At 46.4% G+C, this 20,351-nt stretch overlaps 1 protein-coding gene across 2 annotated transcripts in view; it reads right to left on the bottom strand.

Annotated features, from left to right (window-relative positions):
* The window catches only part of SEMA4D (semaphorin 4D), a 71,387-nt gene extending 51,414 nt beyond the window's left edge, over positions 1 to 19,973 (bottom strand). For both annotated transcript variants that reach the window (XM_066604055.1, XM_066604054.1), the window contains exon 1: positions 19,866 to 19,973. The gene's annotated coding sequence lies outside the window, so the exon portion shown is untranslated. The remainder of the gene's footprint in view (positions 1 to 19,865) is intronic.
* Positions 19,974 to 20,351: the final 378 nt, after the last annotated feature.

Genomic DNA, 20,351 nt, shown 5'->3' with positions numbered 1-20,351 from the left:
ATCCTATTGATCCCTCATATTAGAAACAAGTGCGCTCCCCATACAGATAAGCCATGCAAGGTCTTCTTCAACCTTGTAGCTAATGTCAAAAATCTAGTGAATACATCAATAGTTATGAGATGAAGCCAACAGAATGTGCTGGTTGAGTAGTTGGCACAGCATGATGTACGAGCGAGCAGACATATCTGCAGGCAAGGTGAAAGGAGCAGCGCCAGCCCACGCCCGTCAGCGCCACATGTTTACTAGCACCAAGCACTGTGCCAGGGGAGAAACTACTACTAAAAGCCATTGTAAAGTTCAGCAAACAACTCCCGTCCCACTGCTCTTACCTCCTACAATATATACATATATACTCTTATTACAAGTAATACCAGCTGCGTGGAGCACTTTTCTCAGCTCTCCATCACAACCAAGTCTTTGAATATATACTCTGTTTCCCTGATAATAAGACAGGGTCTTATATTATTTTTTGTTCCAAAAGATTTTTCTGCCTGGACACTGCTTACATTGGATTTTTTTTATTAACTGTAACTAGGGCAATATTTTGGAGTAGGGCTTTTAGTTTAAGCATCCTCAAAAATCCTGAAAAATCATTTTCTAGGTAGGTCTTATTTTCAGGGAAACAGGGTAGTATTTCCTTTCTGTTGCATCACATGAACATGCACTTTTTGTGCGGTGCAACTTTCACAGTAGGAAATCCTACTGTTTGTCCCCAAAATAAACCCTAGCCGCATTAAAAGAAAAACAAAGAAAACTGTGCATTACCCAACAGGCGCTGTCCGCTCCGCTGCACTTCTCCTCTGCGGCTCCGGCACTTGTCTGAAGTCTTCAGCCAGCGCTTCCTGGTCAGGGGGTTCAAAAACCCCGCCACCAGGAAGCGCTGGCTCTGATTGGTTCTCGAGCACCGTGGCTCAACCAATCACTGCAGCGCTCGATGAACCAATCACAGCTATCGCATTGAATGGCTGTGATTGGTTTTTGAGCCAATCCGAGCCAGCGCTTCCTGTAACTCACGTTAAGACTGCAGCCAGCAGCACTGAATTTTTAAGCAAGGCTAAATCTACTTTAATCGCTGGGATTACAGTCTATACTGTTTGCAGCAATATATGGAGTATTAAGGGGGAAAAAAGGATTGCGTAGAACAAGAGTGAACGTGCGCTTGTATCGGAGAGAGACGGTTCGCCGCCTGCCAGCTACACGATACATAAATTATTATCCGGTTTGTCACAGTGAGGATCTGACACTAAGTCACTTACAGCGTTTAGAGGCCCGGCTAATCTGCAGTTTAAATGTAAAGTACATAAAGCTGATAAACCAAATACGTAATACAGTAAAAGTGCTTCCCAGACGCACCTCTCGGGGAGAATGCTGCCATTGTGCAGTATGTAACAGGTAGGTCCATGTAACGCAGGAGCCTAGGTAACCAAGACTAGCACCTAGTCACAGGAGAGATGATAACAAAGGCAAATGTCCATCCAGTTCAGCCTGTTTTTGCCCCCATGTTGATCCAGAGGAAGTCGAAAAAAAAACCTCAATGAGTTAGAAGCAAATTACTCCACCCTGGGGAAAAAGATTCCTTCCCGACTCCATAATGGAAGTCAGAATAATCCCTGGATCAACACTCCTCAGAGAAGGTTCCTTCCCGACTCCAAGTCCGGCTGTCCGAAGATCTTGGGATCAACAACAATCAATTCTGGCTAATTAATGTTTAAGCCCTGTGATGTTGCAGCGCTCTCCAAAGACGTCTAGTCCCTCTTAAACCCCTCTACCGATTTTGCCATCATCATGTCCTTCTATGATGTGTAGAAACCTCCTTCTTCCTCCTAAACACAGAGGATGCCCTCTTGTTACCGTCACAGTCCTGCTTTTCCCACGTCATCACTAGGCAATGTTAATTGCGAAAGGGCTGCAGATCAGATGGCTGCCATTTACTTCAATGGAAGCCAACTGTGGGGAATGTGCGAAAAAAAGGAACATACTGCGATTTTTTCTGCATGAGCAGAAACCGTAGTTGGTTTCGGCTCGTGTGCAGGAAGAATCACTTTTCCATAACATGCTATGGGGGGTATTTGCTGCAGAGTCTGGAGGCAGGCGCCCGCTCCGGATTCCGCAATGCAAATCCGCACGTGTGCAGGAGGCCTTAAGGTCCATCACCATTTGTCATAGACTTCAATATTATTAATAGGTCGATGACCAACAGCAATATCTGTTTAATGCATCTGCCAGAGAAGGTGAAAAAAAGATGTACAAATCCTCCTACTAACACAAAACCCCTCACCACAGGCGTCACACAAGCGGGCTGTACGTCCGGTCATTTCCTGACAGTTCACCTATACATAGAACCTATGGTATGGTGCAGGATGTAACAGTCGCCTGCATGCAGCCACGCCGCAGTGACCACACTGATTTAGTATGGGCTCCTTCAGATTCCACCAGGGACACATCATTCTGATGGGGGGGGAAATAGCCTCCAATGCAGATGTTAACGGCCTTATGAAGCAGCAGATTATGCCAGTATAGGATGGGACAGGAACGCATATCAGGAGCCATCAGAAGGATACTACAATATTTGTATGCTAACTACAAAAAGCACTGGCTATATACGGTATACTTGTGGAGGAGCTGGCCAGCTAAATAGTGTGACACACAACATTATATAGAAGTGTGTATGCGTCCTGCTATCCCCCCACAGTGCGGAGTCATGTAGACACTGCTGAGGTCTTCTGTATAGTGTCCTCCATGCTGCTGCTGCCTCTGTGCACCTATGTGTGGAGCCTGCAGACACAACAGGTAATCAAAGCACTCCAAGTGAACCTCGCAGCCTAGGTGGGCGGGGCTTATGCTAACACCTACGGCCAGGTCCGCCCACTAGATCAGACCGCGGACATTTACATGCGGCATGGGAAATTTTAAGTCATTTTATGCAGGTATGCTTTCAAATTGAAAAAAAATAAATAAAAGTTATTTATGGAAATTGCTCTAATTCAGTGATCTGCTCCTATAGTCATTTAGTCCGGCTTAAACTGCTGACAGGTTCCCTTTAAGGTCTGATCGTACTGCTGAGGCAGCACTTATTAACAGGGTATTCTGCTTTGAGCCCATAAATATTCATCCACTATATAATGAAACCTAATGCACATTTCTAATATACTTTGTATATCAATTCCTGACAGTTTTCAAGATCTCTGCTTGCAGTCAATGACTGCAAACCTTCACTGTTTACATGTTGCTTCGTTTTTCTCTATGCTTATTTTATATTGGCTGCTTGTTGCCTTCTTGTTTGTCTTAATTGTAAAATCCTCACATGACTTTTTAATACCCAGGTCGATCACGTGATTTGCCCACATGATCCTACGATGTCATCGGCCTCCTGCCTTATGAATAATCGGTATTCTTTAGATTTAAACTATTTATTTTTTTATGTTCTTTGTGTAATTTTTGTGACTGCTGCCTTGTTTTGTTGTCAATCTGCTTTTGTTTTTCTAGGTTTTTTTTTTGTTATCGTTGGTAATGTGTCTTTGGTCATGTGACTTTTTAAATGCTCTGGTCCCGGGACCGGGTCACGTGATACTGTGACATCACTCACACTTTAGCGCCCCCGTGTTCTGCATAATTTAATAAAGGCGCCGATAGGCACTGAAAAGTGTTGCCAATCCACCACTGATCTCCAGGTCTCCTCCGCTGTCTGAGCGCAGCGCTACTTACTCATCTACACACTCACTTCAAAGTCGATCTTAAAATATATAACTTGTGGTTCAGAGACGAGCCAAGTGTTTGTATCAGGCCCGTCCCTACTGTACCACATTTATAAAATAGGCCTTCTGAAATCTGCCTACATATTATATATATACACACACACACACACACACACACACACACACACCTTCCACCGTATACTGTAAAGCAGCTTCTGAAACAGTATAAATAAGCAGTAATTACTGGAATGAGGAGCCCAAAGCCTGAAACCAGACCCCTCTGCAGGCGCAACCTTCAATTACTTTTTATGAACTTCAGTAATCTGATAACGTGAGGAGCCGGAGCTGCAGTAATTAGATGGAATAATCTTTATCATGGCAGAGACTTCCTTGCATGGTCCTTCCTCTAAGCGGCCTGTACTTGATCAGGTGACCACATTAATGGAACAGTCAGTCAGTATACAGTATGCTGCCTTTCCGTTACAACAGTTCCTCATCTCATACCATTACTTCATATTTCCGGTAGATACTCAGAAGTTCCCTAGTAAACCCCCCGATCAGCATCGCCCTCTATTTCTGATGAAAAAATACACATATTTCATCAATTCATGACTGCAGTCACATAGCTGAGAGCTCTGGAAAGGATGCGGTCATACATAAAGCTACGCAGAATTAAAGGGGTTATCTGGCTTTATAAAACTGATGTCCTCGGGACAGGCCATAACTATCTGATCAGCGACAGCCCACCACCCGGGATCCCCGCTGTTTCCATACTGCTGCCCACCAAAATCCAAGACAAATCCACAGTAAATCAGTTGCATGTGAAAATACCCTTAATGGATTTTTTCTTAACTTCACAATCACTGTCCTTCCTGGTTGTCGCTGACCAGGCCATGTGACTGCTGCAGGGACCTTCTATAGACCGTGATTGGCTGCAGCGGTCACATGTCCTGGTCAGCGGCAACCAGGAAGTACAGAGCGCTCGTGAAGCAATTTGAAGTTATGGGAAAACGCCTTAAAGGTGGCATTCAGATGAGTGTACTGTAACTCAGTATCTGGGCCTATCTCTTGCAGACTGTGGTAGGGAGTGAATGTGAAGATGTATGTAGTCATATGACAGTATTTTTGATGGCTGTTTTTTTTTAGCATTTGTGCACCAAAAGTCACCATAATAGACAATGGATATGCGCAAATGTGCGCGCAATACGCTAGGAGATGCTGCGTAATTGCACAGGAAAAGAACAGATCTTGAACTTAGACTAATTAGCCATTGCAACCGCAGGGAGCATCAGGGTTTTTTTGTGCGTGCCAAAAAAAAAAAAAGCAAAATATACTCTGATGCAAACGCAAAAAAGGCAATATGCGTGCAAATACGTGTACACTGCCAGCCAAAGTACAATTGTTACCATAGTTTATTCATCATGGCAAGAAGAATGCCAAATGAAATGTCCCGGCCGACTAAATGGTATTTCTGCAGCATCTTATGTCTATGCATCATGTTACATCAATCCATGAATGCAAAAACTAATCCATAGGATCTGAAAAAACGAGTCCCTAAAGACAGACACTCACATGCAGTCCCCTCACATGCAGTCCCCCTCACATGCAGTCCCCCTCACATGCAGCCCCCCTCACATGCAGCCCCCCTCACATGCAGCCCCCCTCACATGCAGCCCCCCTCACATGCAGCCCCCCTCACATGCAGCCCCCCTCACATGCAGTCCCCCTCACATGCAGTCCCCCTCACATGCAGTCCCCTCACACGCAGTCCCCCTCACAATGCTGGCAGAAGAGTGCAGGAAGCTCAACTTGTCTATCTTGGAAAAAAAATGGACAATGAGAAAAGATCAAATGATTAAGCTGAATGCAGTTGAGGCTTGCCCTTGCATGACGCCAAAAGGCACTCTCTATGACACGGCATCTAAACCCTTTTAAATTACATGGTTTTAAGCGGATCAGTCCAGAGCCATGTGCTGCTTGCTAAACTTACAGAAGTGTCAAGATGTTGGAGGGAAGGAGGCTGAGCACATAAACACAAGGATGAACGGAACGTTTAGAAGGAATCTGAGCTTTAAAGACAAAAATGCATAAAACAGGCGCACGGCTTTAAGAGTCTCTGATAACACCTGACTGCTGTCATGTTTGAACAGTATAATAATTGCAGCACCACCATGGGGGGCATTAGTAGGGCCGCTCCACAAAGTTGCACCATGCTTGAGGCACACATCAATTTAGACAAATTTACTACTGATTTGCACTAAAAAGAACAGATGTCACGCCTCTCGCTTCACTTTTCAAAAGGGTCCTGAAAGGGGGATGAGGTTTGAGTTAGGCAAAGTAGTGCAACATTATTTTAAAAAGTTGCAAAATGTCTTACAACTTCACTCTAGTACATACTTAAAGGGCACCTGTCTCTATAAGCAACACAACTTTGTTTATGATCTTTATAGTTGTTGACGGATTCCCTTTACCGGGAACCTGTCACCTCCCTATAGCACCATAATCTAAGTCATAGTGCAGTTAGGGGAGCGGCGTGATCTATTTTATACTTGGCCGCTCTCTGGTTCTCTCTGTGTCCTCCTTTGAAGATCTCAGATTGCCATGCGTGCGCTCTCCCATACAGTTCAAGTACAGGACTCTGAAGAGTCAGATTTTTGTGGCACGCGCCGATTTTACCGGGTGACAGAAACGGACCAGTATAAATAAGACACATCACCCGGTTTCCTGTCACCTCTCCTAACCGCACCATAACATAGTTCTATAGGGAGGTGACAGGTTCCCTATAAAGATGCAACAAATTAAACAACATTGTGCAACATTTGATAATTGTGTTGGATTTTAAACTGTCGAGAAGAAAAAAAATAGCATGCTAGAAAAGTGGCAGAAAACTTCCTGATAACTTCCCATGCGAGAGTCTAGTATAGGTCTTAGGACTAAAAGTAGAGCAGTTTTAACAGTTCTAACTCTTAAAGGGAACCTGCCCCGACCTTTGAGCCCCATAATCATACCGCCATACTGTTTTATGCTCGCCTACGCTGTGTCTCCCTGAAGTCCGTGTACGCCAGCAGCGTGACTCTTCCCAGTCTGTGCACACGCTCTCCCATTCATCCCCATAAAGCAGCCCCCCCAGACTCCTTATTCCCTGACCTTTGGGCCTCGTAACTTAGTTTATGGGGCTCAAAGGTTGAGTCAGGTTCCCTATAAAGGAGTCATCCCATCTCAGCACTTCCTGGTTAAGATGAGAATCCTGGCCACCTTGCCGATGGTTATGTAAACAGCCGAGCAGGGCAGCCTTACGCCATTTCCCAACTCCCATTTAAGTGAATCGGTGGTACAGAAACCGTGCAGCACAAGGGAGATAAGCCAACAGCGCAGCATGCGGCGCTACGCTTTTTTCTTCACGAAACTGAATCAAAATCCACATCACAATTAGTATCTAAAACACAGGTCTCACACCATCATTTAACTCCCTAACGCTCCAGGAGGTACAATTATTACAATTACATTGTGGAGGTTCGGGGTTTGTATGGAGCGGGATCGAAAGTGGATTGCAGCTGTTAACCTGTTTAATGACATCAACTCTGACAGCATTTAAATGCCCCCAATCGCCTGGAAAACCGCCCCTTTCCGACCTTAGTGACATCATGCAATCCACTGCAATGCACGTGCACCACTGAGCGATAAGGCGCATGCGCGGGGATGTCAGTGTGCCAAAAGAAGCAGTCAAAGCGCATGCGCCTGATCGCCATTGTGGTGGGACGCATGCCGGTTCCAGCAGGCGGATCTAGAGAGGTTACCAAGGATGGACAGGGACAGTTTTTCAGGCGATTGGAAGGCTGCAAGCCTGGCCTGGAGATGGAGCACCCATCAGACAGTCTGGGGCTAATTTGCATGTGGTCCGCAACACTATTGAGGGATTTCTCAAGAATGACAACGCACTGGAAACTGCTGAAGGTATCTATGGATTCATCATAACCGTGCACAAGGCCTCCTGCACACGGGCGGATTTGCATTGCGAAATCTGCAGCGGGATTCTGCCTCCGGATTTCGCTGCAAATCCAGCCCATAGCATGCTATGGAAAAACGCGATTTCCTGCCCACGAGCGGAAATAGATTGCGATTTTCGCACGTGGGAAAGAAATCACGGCATTCTCGATGTTCCGCATGCCACCATTCTGCAATCATCATTATGGAATGGCCGTAGGAGCCGCGTCATCGCTATGGCGATGGCACAGCATTCTCTCAACTGCACATGTGCCGGCTGGCACATCCGCAGCACAGGAAGCTACGTCATCGCCATAGGAACGGCGCGGCGTCTCCTGTACTGTGCATGTGCCATCCAGCACATTAGCAGCATAGAAGAAGACTGAGAAGATGCCGGACAGGTAAGCAGGCCTGGTACTGGTTGAACTCCGCTGCGGGAATCCCGCATGCGGGGTCCGACCCGCCCGTGTGCTGGAGGGCCTAACTCTGCAATCTGTCACTAAAATGCAACGATGATGCCATCTGTCTCTGGATGGAAGGCAATGAAACAGTTGGAGCTACATGTCAGACGATCAGAGGATCCGCTCTACTGGTGGTCTGTCGGGGGGAGTCCTGAGCCCGGTCACCTTGTGAGCCCTAACACATCCACTGGTCCCAACACCTCCTACCAGCCTGGTCAGAACGGCCTGGTGGTGGGCAGCGAGCCTACATGCCCGTCCAAGGCTTCCTTTGAACTCTCCATGATAATATTGTTCAGCATCACATAAAGGAGGGATTGAGCAGTACATTACTTCTTCACCATCAAACGCCGATTTGGCTTGTGCCCAAACTAATACCATTCCAAGCAAAAAAAGGAACAATTTACAAAAGTCTCTATTTTATATCACATCAAATATTTCTGTCTGCGTGGATTTGCTTTTCTTTCACAGTATCACTGTGTTCATTGTTTTGTCACTAATGTTAGATCACAAAAGCTAATACTTCAAAAGCTGAACCCAAGATGTGCAATAACTACTCATGACAGCAGAACAGCAAATGGAGAGCCACTTAGAGTCGGGAGCACCTGGATCAAAGAGATCAAAAGCCGCGAAGGGGGTAAAACAGTCATTTACACTCCACACTAGTCACAACTGAGAGAAGACAGGAAGCAAAGCTCTCCTGCGCTCATAAATAGCTCTACATGAAGGAACTTGCACTTCTTTCATTGCTTGTTAATAGCTGTATTGTATCCGCAGTTCAACTAATAAACATTTAAAAGGCCTCTCTGGTGATTTTTTCCCCCCATTCAATATGTAGCTATCCGCCCCCCCCCCCCCCCCAACTGTGTATGTGTGTATGTGTATATATATATATATATATATATATCAGCTAGCATATTACCTTACTTAGTTATTCCTGGGAATTACTTATGTCTAGGCTCCTCTAAAACCATTAGTCAGTATAATTCCTGTGTGATGGACATTACCACACAAGCTCTTTAGAGGGCGACACGGAAACTTATCCCATTACCGCTGATGATTAGAGGCTGCCGCCATAGGATGATCGTTCGGTCTCCAGACTGTATACTTATGGTCTATGGCATTTGTAGATGAATATGCAGAGTAGTAACAATCACAGTTTCTTCCCTGCAGACAGAAATGGTATTGACTCTAGCTGTTCATGTGATGCATCATGGGATTGATAGCACAAAATAGTGAAAGAGAAATCTCAAAATGAAGTTGGTACCCGATAAGTATCAGACAGGAGACTGCACTGCATGGAAGTGACTGCAATATATAGAGGGGACGACCAAGGTGTGACAGGCAGTCAGGTGAAGGGGCTGGGATGGAGAATTTTTTTCATCAAAGTGGCATTTTAACCCTTTCCAATCCACTGTCTGATGGCTGAAGACATTGTGATTGAAGGCTGTACAGCTCCAATGTCGGAAGACATCTGGCAAGGTATTCTTACTTTATATTACTGGCCGCTCTGTTGTCAGGAGGCATGTCCAATACCGCAGTACTAGTTAAGCCAGCAGATGGCGCCCTTGTAAAATGGCAGAACGAAAAAGCCCCTTAGAAAATCCTGAATCCAAAATTGGATTGCAAAGGGTTAATGCATCTGTCTCAGTTTATTAGACCATATAATAATGGACACAATTACCAATATCTACCCAAGAACGCACAGTCTGTCTGGCCGCACACAACCGAACCCTGGCCACCCATAGCGGTCAATGGCCAAACAATTTTATGGAAAAATGTTGTGGGCACCGGGCACCGCAGATGGGTTGGCTTCGTCCAGCCGCAATGCCGGACCAGGTCTCCTTAAAAGGGAGCACAGCTAGAATAATAACTGTAATAGTTTCCCAGCATAGCAGCAGCTAGAAAGGAAACCTTATACATATACAGCAGATATAAAAAAAGACATTCATAAAACAATACAGAAATGACTAATTCAACTTTCCAGCGGTTACTGCAGACTTCCTCTATGTTCATTTTCTAATTTTAAGTGTGAAAAATGCTAATGAGATTTAAAGTGTACCCGCTCTATCAGAAAGTACATGTACGAGTCAGGTCTTACTTCTGGCCGTTATATGACTCGTATGCTGCATTTTACCGGTTTTCCCCTCTGCAAGCACCCTATAGGGATGCATTGACCACCCGCGGGTAGATAAATACCCGCGGATGGTCAATAAAAGTGATTTTAAAAAAAAAAGGAGCATGGAAAAATCCGGCCCATGCTCCATTTAGGTGCGGGTCTCCCGCGGGGACGGCTCCCGCGGGCTTCTATTGAAGCCTATGGAAGCCGTCCGGATCCACGGGAGACCTAAAATAGGAATTTAAAAGAATTAACTCACCCGCAGCGGACCGGGAAGGTCTTCTCTTCCTCACGGCCGGATCTTTCTTGCTTCGGCTCGGCGGATGTGCCCGGCGCATGCGCGCGACACGCCGGCGACGGGCTGAGTTCATCCGCCGGCCGAAAAAGAAAGATCCGACCGTGAGGAAGAGAAGACCTTCCCGGTCCGCTGCGGGTGAGTTAATTCTTTTAAATTCCTATTTTAAGTGCCCATGTCCGTGGGGCAGGAGGGACCCGCTGCAGATTCTACATGGAGAATCCGGAGTGGGCCTGATTTTCCCCGTGGACATGAGGCCTTATAGTCTTCCCTGAGCTAGAGTGGAGATTAGCTGCTGTGTCGTCTCTGCAGAAGAGAGCAGATTCTGCTCTCTGTAACACACAGAGAAATAGCAGCATCATAGAACAATGCAGTAGCGAGCAGTATAGATATGATAGGAATTACACAATAAATCACTTACTACTAACTGCAGCAGCCAATTCTATGTTAATCTCTGCAGCAGCTACCTACTCCATCCATAGACTTCTATGGGCAGCATGAAACACCACCCACCTCAACTTCCTGTAACCCATCTCAGTGTCTTTTAATAACGACAGTCTTCACATGACAACAGGCGGTAGACCGTAAAAGTAGAAGGAAGGCAGACCCCTCGTGGCAAGCACTTTAGAGGATTTTTTTTTCAACATTAAAACCTTGTTTTAGGTAAGGTGAAATGTATTTTTGCTAATTACTACAACGGCTATAACATTAACCCAAGTTGTTTCTAAGTGTGGTGACCATTAATCAAACTACCTAAACATGATGCAAGCATAAGGGCGTCTTCAGACGTGACAGTTTAGTAGAGTTTTTCTTTTTAGCCACGAAAAAAAAAGGCCCAAGCGGCGCACCGGCACGTGTCCTTTAAAAGCTTGGCCTTCACTGCACACAGTTGTGTTACAAAACATAGCAGATTGTGCTTTTCTATAGTGTTGAGGCTGCTGGATCACAGAACTATATTTTTGTACAGGCTTGGCCATTAAATTCTAAGACACATGGAACATACAACATTTACTGAGCAACGATCACTCCTATGTGAGGGCGATTACTGCGGAGACAGCCGTCGGGCGCCTCTGCACCCGATAGTCATCTTGTGTAAAGAGCCCCAACTCACAGCCAATACAGTACCCAACCATAAGATGGCAGCTGATGAAGTGGCACATGGCCCGTCCATCAGTGGCCTCCACCAAATAATGTATACGGTATTAGAGCTCATCTTTATTTCCCGATTGTAGACTTTTTTTTTATTGACCACAAAACCATTATTTGCATGTGGGCCCTTCCCATTTCTCCCCCATTGACTGATGTCAGGAAGAAAAAGAGTTGGGTAAGCTGAATTTCAATATGCCCAATCCTTTTGTTCTCAGGGGAAGATAAGCTGCCCCCAACAAGGATGGCAGCAGCTTCCTCCTCTCTCCCCACTGAGATCACATGCATGCTCAGCCGAGCCGAGTACGCCCGTGGAGGTCAGAAGGACCAGTATGGTGGCTGCTAGCTAAGACATTTGGACGGCCTTACATAACATCACAAGAAAAATCACCAATGCAAAAAAAAAGAAGGCGACTCCTTGACTATAGAAGCTCCTGTACCCGCTCGCTGCCAGCAGCTCTGGGGGTGGGCATCATCTCGGGAAGCATGGACAACCTATAGTTATGTGCTCTAACAATGGGGCTGGGAGGTTGCTATGGCATTTCCTTGCATGTTTGCTCAGCAGGACACAAAACGCCTGGTAATTATCGCCCCAGTTTACTCTCTGCTACAGCAGATCTGAATCTGGTCCACTATTATCCACGTGTTATATACTTTTCATGATGCCTGCTGTATCATTAGCAACAGGTTATCACCAAAAATCGCTAAATTACTTACAAAACATTCGCTGCAAAGATCATGTTTTAGTCCGAAGTGTCCAAAGTCACACTGCAGAAAATGGTGAAAAAATGGCTTTTGTTAGATTTAAGTCGCTTTGGAAATCGCCTCTTCACTTCTCAATAGAGCTGAATATACCAACAACCCATATGGGAAGCGGCAGGACAGTATAGATGTACTGAACAACATATGGAGGACCCAGAAGGCAACATAGCACCTACATAGCAGGCTTTACTTGTAAATGAACTGCTTAAGAAAAGCTCTCCAGAGACACTAATAGACAAGCGGATTTTAAAGCACCCCTCTGGTTTCAGGTCTGAAGGGAGGAGAGTACATCACCTGCTGTCACTCTTCTCTGCCATTGGCCCTCCCATCCACCAATCCAGGGTCCTGTTTCCAGTTGTCCACTGCAATTTTCCAGCTACCTAATGAACAGTGTACTACTGTTTAATTGGCCAGTACTGATCATGTGATCGGTGCTGGTCAGAGAGCAGGTATAATATAGTAGTTTAACACTACCAATGCGCTGTGGGTATTAGGCAGTCTGAAAATTGCCTTGGTCATCTTTGACAGCTGAAAAAGGTACCGGCGGATCAGAGGGGCATCAGCAGGTCATATAACTGCCCCCTCCCAGGGCAAAGTTTTATCAAACTGGAGGGCTGCTTTAACTCCATATTTGGTCCGTGCTTTGCAGACCGTAACATGGAGCCAACGAAAATCTATATAGCTATTCCCATGGCAATGTTGCCGTATTTTTTTAAAAATGCAGAATTACCTATATTTTTTTTGCCTCCGTATTGCGATTATTTCTATTGAGCAAATACAGATTAGTATTTGTTCAGTAGAAAAAAAAAACGATGACCGTAAATAGCGAGAAAAATACCGATGTCACCTTGAACACGTCGGTATTGCGTCTGAAAGTGGCCTAAGTACTGAAATGTCGCACCGCTGTAACAATGGACCTTGAATACAGAATGCTGCCTAAGGCCAGCTATACACGGACGAGAAAAATCATGCGAGATTTGTGCGTTGCGGGACACACAAATATGAACCCCGCTCTTTTGAATGGGGTTATATACATAAGCAAGGTTTTCCTGTATAGCGATGTGGGAAACAAATCGCGGCATGTTCTATCTGGCATCGCAGTACCATTGTTCTCAGCACCAGCCCCACTGAAGACAAAGGGAGAATCTCTGTGATCCTCTGCCGCGGCTGTCACAGCTGTGGTGGGGGATTCCCTTCATCCCGCACTAATAGGGCTTTTACATGGTGAGCAGCGCAATATGGGGGCCGGATTCACGGCCAGATATCGCCCTCGCCTGTGTGAAGTTAGCCTAAGGCTGGCATTACATTTTTGCGTGAGATTAGTGCGTTGCACGACTATGAACCCCATTCTTTAGAATGGAGCCATACACATGAGCGATGTGGATAGGAGATAACTTTAAATTCTGGTACACCCCTTAAATCTGACGCTGCATGATTGCACTTCAAAGCACACATATCTACTTGTTAACACACAAACACTGTATGTAGTAGCGGCCTTTGGGACCTAATTGGAATAATTCCGGGACGCAGCAGGATTTGCACCAAGATCCTCTGGACTCACTGCGGACTGATGCAGAATTACAGGCTGTTTTAAGCCATTTTCTTTCCACATCAAAATCCGTATGAAGTCGTGCAGAACTTACTGCGAATTCCGTCCGTATGAAGGGTCCCTTAGGCTTTAACACCGTTTCTAACCGGGACCCAGTAGATGCTCCCAAGATGCAACACTGGGTCTCCACCTCACTAGGATTTCTAGAATTTCAGTTGTGCAATGAGAGATTAGTCCGAAAATGAGAAACCTTCAAACTAAAAGTGTAGAAGATATCCACTGAGGTTGGTTATTCTTACATATAGTATACCAGCTGCGGTATGTGATAATGTTAACTTCAGGCTCACTCACAGTTGCGTATGTGCCCCGTGTATTACATGTGTAAAATAAGCTACACAGCAAATATGTACGTACCGATTTGCTGTGTATGTTATGTGCGTAATAAATGTGTGGGGGGAAAAAAGCAGGTGTGAGTGGTGCAATATAAATCAACGGCCTTTTAGCACCCAGCGTTACGCCGTAGCAGCGAGCCCTTACACATATCCACCTGCTGCAATTGAAATCCACAAGTTTGGGACAAATGTTAATATTCTCCAATTTCAACGTGAAATTACATCCAGAGTAAAGCCAGAGCATTCTGCGTGATATAATGGCGTCGCCCCGGACACACAGCCCGTACAAGTTTACAATGGCATCAGCCCAAAACGCTCAACTCCGCTGGACATCTAACAGGTGCAGAGCTGCAATTAAATCTCGGTACCTAGCTTATTACACATGGAAAGCACAAATCACAGAACCTGAATCTCGGGACATATTCATCCACTGGGGAAGGGGGGATGTTAATATGACAATGACAGTAAAAACAAGAAAAAAAAATCTATTTTTTCCCAATTAACCGGAGTCAACAGAGCGGTTTACAATGTAGTGAGCAGCAGATCCATTACTGCAGTGTAAGCTATAGACTGGTTCTGAGCGCTGCTGAGGCATTGTAGGTCAGATACAGCCCAGAAGTTTCATCTTAGACTGGTTTTATAGCCACAATCACAACTCTAGCCGCAACAAGGCAAACAAACGAATATGAGCGATAATCGTCCAGTGTAAATGCAAGAAAGTCGTTTACTATTCGTTATCCTCTACTTTCAGTCGGCATGCAAAACAAACATTGCTGGATTGCTCCCCGCACATAGAAGGTGAAGAGCTGAGCAATAAGCCGGCGATCCAGGGGTGAAGTATAAGCACTCTGCATGAGCCCCAATGACCCTAGTGGTGTCGCCAGCGCTCGTGCGGTCATCCACCAGTCTGTCGTCCCATCTAAACAGGACATAACTTAGGCTGTTTATAGACTTCAAGACCAGATGTTTACCAGCAGTCAGATTGCAGGGTCAAATGAGTCGTAAAAACACCAATAAAAAGTTGATATATTTTATATTGCCCGTATTTGGTTTGTACCTGATCTTTAGCATGAAATACACCTGTTATGCTTCAGCTTTAGCCAGAATTACTACTAAAGGAACGGAAAGAGTTCCACCCGTCAGAAAAGACATTTTTATCCTCTGTCGCCATAAATGATCGTTCGCAACTAGTTCTACAAAAGAAAAGAAAAACACTACTTGGCCCCTTTCAGGAAGGGGTTAATGTGGGTCTTTTTTGTGTTGTATTATGGAGAACACCCCAAAACCTCGCATGGTTCATCAGAACTGGCGTTGTGGTGGCCTACATCCGATTTAAGTGAACCACGGGAGGAGATTCAGAAGTTGGGTCCATGAAGCAGAAGGAAGCATCGGGTTACATATATCTGAGAACGGCCTTAACACGTTACATAAGAAAATGTATACCTATATAATCCCCAATTTAATATGGATGTGTGTTGGCGCATTCCTGTGGTTTGGGCTTTTCTTTAAAAACTGGCACCTGTGAATGCAGACAAGTGCGGCGTGCATGAGCGCTCACGGCTCGCTTACACACGGGGGGGGGGGCTGTGCGAGCATTGGAGGTGGGAACTGGAATGTTCATGTTAGTTAGAATTACTGTTTGGTGCAAAGTTGCATGAAGGTGGCGGTGTGTATAAATGATTAAATAGTATCTTTATACACAATGTGCAAAAATGGAGGACTTTCCTAGCATTTGCACTATATATTTGTAACACACTATGGTGGGTGCTGACATGTTTGGCTGGTGTACACGGCTGAGGAATACATGAACTTGGTACACTTCGATCCATTATGTTTATAGTGTAAACCTCTGCTTGTTTCTGAGATCTACCGCTTTGTCACCTTGTTACATGAGGGTGGACATAAATAGTAACAGCAGGTCAAGATGCCTACTTGGTTGTCAGCTTTCAGGAAATACATAGGATTTAGGGGTGCACTTACTTTCCACGGTGTCTATTTTACAAACTATTCCAGCTTATAATCAATTTTTGTTGTTTTTTCCCCCCGATCCGGTAGTTTCATGAAGATACGTGCGAGTAGACACAGGTCTGAGGGCTCGTTCACGCCGGCATTAGGGCTTTCCATCTCTGTTCCGTTTTTGGAGCAGAGAAATGGAACTGAAACGGAAATAAGGGCTTGGGGTTTTTCCCCCCCCCCATTGATTTCATTGGGTTTTCCAAAAGTGGGAAGCTTTCAGTTCGCTTCCATTGCGTTGGGTTGTAATTAAACAAATGGCGCTGCAGACTGGACTTTCTGTTCTTTTAGTCGGTAAAAAAAAAAAAAAATACGAAACAGAAGCAAAATGAATGCTTTCCGTTTCTTTGAAAACCCATTGAAATTAATGGGGAAAATGCGTATTTCTGTTTTAGCGTAAAAAAGTGCTGAATGGCAGTTTGACAACGCGTCGGGGGTCCGCTTACAGGAAAGAAGAAGTCATTATAGGGGGTTAGTATGTTTTCTCAATGTAACTGTTTAAGCTTTATTTGTACAAGTGAAGAGTGTGACAATTGTCCCAGAGCATATTACTGTATAAACCATGGTTTTTTTTACTTTTTAAGCTCCACACTAATGCACTGGCGTTCGGGGGGGGGGGGGGGGGGGGGGGGGAGCAGGAAGACAAAACCCTTTTTAATCCAATTTTGGATTCAGGATTTCCTAGGGGGCTTTCTGTTACTGCCATTATAACAATGGTGCCACCTGCTGGCTCGAGCCGGTACTGCGGTATGGGACATGCTGGAGAGGCCCCCCGACAACAGAACGGCCAGTAATATACAATAAGAATACCCTGCCGGACGTCTTCCAACATCGGAAGCTGTACAGCCTTCAATCAGAATGTCTTCAGATGTCAGATAGTGGATTGGAAAGGGTTAACGCCTGAGAATACCGCTAGGGGAAAAGGAACCATTGAAATCAGTGGTTTCCCTTTGTTATGCGGCTGTAAGGAGTCCTTACGTCCCCCGCCGCCCCTGTAATGCAGTCCCGCAGGCACTGAGGTACTGTCCGTGTACACCAATTATTGTTTGGACAAGTGAAGGTCATCAGCGTTCGCTCCTGCAGGCTGATTATACCGCAGATACATTGTTGCCGCCTTCAAATGAGAAACTGTTCAGTCGTTCACATGCACTGTATTAGCGATAACGACCGAATGACTGGTATTTAACCCGATCGGTGAACGAGCCAATGATGGTTTTTAGTCCCGTATAAAATGACTGAACAATTCATTGTTGGCTGCGTTTAGACTGAACGATTATCTTTCCGTGTAAAAGGGCCTTCATACGGCGTGTGACGGAGCAGAACGTAAAGGCACAAGGGTCAGTATGGGTTCCCAGACCACGGCTGGTGGGTACGTGCGCCCATCAGCACATACAGGTCCATACTGGTCCGCCGATCGGTCTTCCACATATCACAGCACACATGTACATGAGATAACTGACTTATTCTATGGTGAGATATATTATCAATCACTTATTACTCACTACAAGACTGTTCTAGTATGTTCCTGTCTGCGACAGTGGCACGACCAGTACCTTCCAGAGCAGTCCGGCTCGGCACGATGCTACTGCCAACCAATCATCACAATGCCAACCGTTTGATCAAGCGGATAAGACTAGACTTATTACTGACCGCTGCGGTCTCCTCCATCCTTAATGTTCTGTTCAGGCCGAACTCACACGGGAGTATCCGCACATATATTTGCACATGACATTTTTGCATTTTCAACACGCAGAAAAAAGAAGCCATCGAAGGGGTTCGTTCCCGAGCGTGAGATATGCGTGAGCAATTGCCCCACCCCGAAAAAAAAACAAAAAACAGCATGCTCTATTTTCCTGCGTATTTGCACCTCTGGCGCTTATTAAATGATTTCGCCATGTCGGTGGCGGGGAGCAGCAGTGCATTTTTTTTGCACATGTAAAAGTACATTAAAAAACGCAGTTGTATGCGCAAATATGCAACTTTCATTCCGCAAAAACACACGCATGTGCGCTTACACTTGTGTGAAGCCGGCCTACGGGCTCGTGTGCGCAGACGGACATTTGCTGCAGAATTCGCCGCAGTCGGTGTCCGCACCACGGATTTACATCAAATGCCGTCCATAGAATGCTATGGGAAATAGATTCTTCCTGCGCACGAGCGAAAGTCAAGTGCGGTTTCCGCTCATGGAGGAAAATAATATATATATCGCAGCCTGCTCCATCTTTTCGCAGATTCCACACAGACGGCTTCCATTGATGTCAATGGCAGTCATCCAATCCGCGGCCCGTCCACAATGACACTGCGGACAGGTTGCAGATTCCATGTCAACCCTAGGCGATGTCAACTCTGTGCTGCGCCTGTGCGACGGCGAGCCGTGCGGAGCACCGCAGCGCAGGTGAAGATGAGAGTGACAAGGTAGGCGTGGGCGCCGCTGCTCCCAGGGCCGGCCTTGGCTCTGCCGTGTGACACAACAGTGTATCCAGCGTGTCCCGTGCGTATCTTTGGCGCAGGCCGTGTATGTAGAATATGGCGCAAATTTTTTTGCGTGCGGCTCGTGTAACCAGGACTATGACCGTGTACAGCCGGGGCTCCCGTGTTGTGAGGCGGTGTCTAATGCCGCCTTTTACCTCCCGCCGCGTATCTCTGCGCAGGCCGGCATGTTTCTTGTTTTACTTTCTTGTTGTGACGTATAAACGCCACATAGGCAATGAAATCGCGCCCGTTCGGGTTTATTACGCACCCGCAGAGAACAATACGGCTCTATTGCGCGTAATACGCTGTAAAATACAACACGCTGCGTTCTTTTTTTACAAGCATATCCGATGCGACGCAGGTGCGAGCGGACCAATGAAAGCCGGCGTAAATGCGTATCATATGTGCGTAATATGTTATTACAACGCCGCCCGTGTGACCGCTACAGCGTGCTACACGGATAATACGCCCGTCCCAAACGATGAGAGCGTCGTCTCCAGAAGGCAGCGGTCTGCGGCGTGCAAATAAATCATTTCTATTAACCACTTAGCTGCCGCAGCGGCAAGGTCACCGGGGCAACCAGTGGCAGGATGACACCGCCATAAATAGCGCACGGAAGAATGGCGACCACCACCACCGTGTCTCCTTCAGGAGGGGGCTACCACACAGTAGTCATGAAAGTGAACCCACTATGGCTCTCTGGTATCAGCCACCCCAGCCTCTGCTGGGTAATATCAGCAGCCGGGGTGTATACGGAGGTAAGTCAGCTTTGTAATAAATAGAAACCCCTCAGACACCGCCGGCGCTATCCCGGCGCTAACCGCCGCAGTCCCCGTCTAACCTGCCGTCACGTGACCCCGCAGCACCTTCCCCGCCATGTCCGGAGGTAAGCCCCCCTCAGCCCGCGCCGCTGCACCACCTGACAAAAGGAATGTGCCCTTACTACCGGACGGAGGAGAAGCGGCTGCCGCGGCTCTTACCTGCTGCTCTCCACGGCCGGGGAGTTGGCTGCAGTATGGCGGGGCGCAGAGCTCATCACCAGCAGCAACTCCGGCGAGCTGCACACAACGGTGGCGGCGGGAGGGGGCTGTGACACGGAGGGGGAGGGGAGGTAACAGGAGCCGGGGAGGGGAGAGCCTGAACAATCCTGGACCGTCCGCAGGTCTGCTGCTCGGCGCATCCCCCTGCCGCAGCGCTGCTGCACTCGTTACAGAGCAGCCGCACAACTATAGATATATATATACTGCACTAGACTGACACCCCAGCGGTTGCCCGTAGCAACCAGTATTGTATGAGCTGTTCTTGCAGAGGAGGGCAGGTTATTACAGACACCTGGGTACATACTTGTTCCATCCCAGGACCGAATACCACACATTATGGAAGATGGGCACTAATGGCGCTCAACTTGGCAGAATGGGGTCTGTTGGCTTTCCACCATGCCGCCTGGTGTTTTCACGGCCATAGTA

This window comes from Eleutherodactylus coqui, chromosome 5 (genome assembly GCF_035609145.1).
Source record: "Eleutherodactylus coqui strain aEleCoq1 chromosome 5, aEleCoq1.hap1, whole genome shotgun sequence".
Lineage (NCBI taxonomy): Eukaryota > Metazoa > Chordata > Amphibia > Anura > Eleutherodactylidae > Eleutherodactylus > Eleutherodactylus coqui.
This window is presented reverse-complemented; position numbering and strand designations above follow the sequence as displayed.